Raw genomic sequence first — 2,868 nt, forward strand, 5'->3', positions numbered from 1 at the left:
AGGGATGCATATATCCTCTAGAATCTTGTCCAGGCTTTTGTTTACCCTCATCATTCTCCTATTAAAGGAGTTTGGGTCATCTTTCAGCTGAGGTAGCTTAAAGATCTCCCTAATTTTGTCAGGCTGGGTATGAACAATCTTTCCTCTGACTAAGGTCCGATGGTCATAGAGGGCAGCTCCAATTATTCTTTGCCTGTCTGTCTGCCATAGATTAGCATAGAACTCCTGAACCATGTTCCTTCCCACTTTCGTTTCAGGATTAGCTAGGATTTCCCAGTTCCTGTTTCGAATTTGTTCTTGGATCTCTGGATATTCATCTTCTTTCAGATCGAACTTGACTTCCGGGATCACTGATGTTAGACTCATTATTTTGTAGTAATGGTCTGAATGTTCTTTAGTTAAGAACTTTCCTTGATTCCAAAATGGCTTTGGAATATTCTCTTTCTTGCCTCTTGGGTTGGGTTGTTTTCCTTTAAGGGCCATGATCAAAGTGAGAATGTTTTTGTGATCACGGATAAGCACACCAAACTTAGAGGTTTGCTTGTCCACAAGCAAAAGAAGAGAGAGAAGAGGGATATGAGGAGAGCAAGTGTGGAATGGTGGATGATGAGAGGGGCGCCGAAAGTGAATATAAAGGGAGGGGGTGGGTATTCGAAATTAAGAAAAAGATATAAGATAAGAGATATGATTTATAAAAGATAAATATGATAAGAAAAGGATATAATTTAAAAAGATATGAAATAAATCTGAATTTTTAATTTGAAAAAGATTTTTAAAGATAATTAAATTTTGAAAAACTTAAAAAAAAGAGTTGGATTGGATTGGAAATCATCTGTCTTTATGGATGAAGATGCATGTAAAATCTTTGAAAAAGGGATTTCAGAAATTAGGGATTTTAGAAATTAGGATAAAAATTTTTTTTTTGAATTGAAGGATGATATTTGGAAACATGTTTATGCAAGAAATCATGAATTGAAACATAAAAATTAGAAAATTTTTGAAGAAAAACGAATTTTACCTCCTCCCCACCATCGTGGCGTTAAACGCCCAACTGCTGCATGTTTTGGGCGTTTAACGCCCAATTGTTGCTTCTCCTGGGCGTTCAACGCCCAGCTGTTGCTTCTTTCTGGCATTGAACGCCAGGAAGTCCTTTGTCACTGGGCGTTTTTCTGAACGCCCAGGATGCTATCAATCTGGCGTTAAACGCCCAAAAGGTGCTTCTTTCTGGTGTTCAATGCCTAGAAGATGCTCTTTCCTGGCGTTTAACGCCCAGATGGCTACCCTTACTGGCGTTGAACGCCCAGTGGGTGCTTCTTTTGGGCGTTCAACGCCCAAAACGTTTCTTACTGGCTTTTTGATGCCAGTGAGCTTCCAAATTTTCCTGTAACTCTGTGATTTCAATCAATTGCTAACTTACCTTTTGAAGATACTCTGACATATACCTGTAAAAATCAATTAATTAGCAAAAACAAATAAAATTAAATTTTGTGAATGGCTGGGTTGCCTCCCAGCAAGCGCTTCTTTAATGTCGTTAGCTGGACTATTACTGAGCTTTTAATCAAGTCTCAGTTTTGAGCATTCTTGCTCAAAATTGCTTTCAAGATAATGTTTAACCCTCTGTCCATTAACAATGAACTTTTTGTTAGATTCATTATCCTGAAGCTCTACGTATCCATATGGTGATACACTTGTAATCACACATGGACCTCTCCACCGGGATTTTAATTTCCCGGGGAATAATTTAAGCCTAGAATTAAATAGCAAAACTTTCTGCCCCGGCTCAAAGACTCTGGATGACAATTTCTTATCATGCCATCTTTTCGCTTTCTCTTTGTAAATTTTTGCATTCTCGAAAGCATTGAGTCTAAATTCCTCTAGCTCATTTAACTGGAGCAATCGTTTTTCTCCAACTAACTTGGCATCAAGGTTTAGGAATCTAGTTGCCCAGTATGCCTTGTGTTCCAGTTCCATTGGCAAGTGACATGCCTTTCCATACACAAGCTGGTATGGAGAGGTCCCTATAGGGGTCTTGAATGCTGTTCTGTATGCCCACAGAGCATCATCCAAGTTTCTTGCCCAATACCTTCTACGGTTAATTACAGTCCGTTACAGGATTCTTTTGAGTTCTCTATTTGAGACTTCAGCTTGCCCATTGGTCTGTGGGTGATATGGAGTAGCTACCCTGTGGCTAACTCCATAACGAACCAAAGCAGAGTAAAGCTGTTTATTGCAGAAATGAGTTCCCCCATCACTGATTAATACTCTAGGGGTACCAAATCTGCTGAAGATGTGTTTCTGGAGGAATTTTAACACTGTTTTAGTGTCATTAGTGGGTGTTGCAATAGCCTCTACCCATTTGGATACATAATCCACTGCCACCAGAATATAAGTGTTTGAGTATGATGGTGGGAAAGGTCCCATGAAGTCAATTCCCCATACATCAAACAACTCAATCTCCAAGATCCCTTGTTGAGGCATGGTATAACTGTGAGGCAAATTGCCAGATCTTTGGCAACTATCACAATTAAGCACAAATGCTCGGGAATCTTTATAGAGAGTAGGCCAGTAGAAGCCACATTGGAGGACTCTTGTGGCTGTTCGCTCACTTCCAAAATGTCCTCCATATTGTGATCCACGGCAATGCCATAGGATTCTCTGTGCTTCTTTTTTAGGCACACATCTACGGATTACTCCGTCTGCACATCTCTTGAAGAGATATCGTTCATCCCAAAGATAGTACTTTGCATCTATGATCAACTTCTTTGATTGCTGCCTACTATACTCTTTGGGTATGAATCTTACTGCCTTGTAGTTTGCAATGTCTGCAAACCATGGCACTTCCTGGATGGCAAAGAGTTGCTCATTCGG

Source organism: Arachis duranensis, chromosome 3 (genome assembly GCF_000817695.3).
Source record: "Arachis duranensis cultivar V14167 chromosome 3, aradu.V14167.gnm2.J7QH, whole genome shotgun sequence".
Classification (NCBI taxonomy): Eukaryota; Viridiplantae; Streptophyta; class Magnoliopsida; order Fabales; family Fabaceae; genus Arachis; species Arachis duranensis.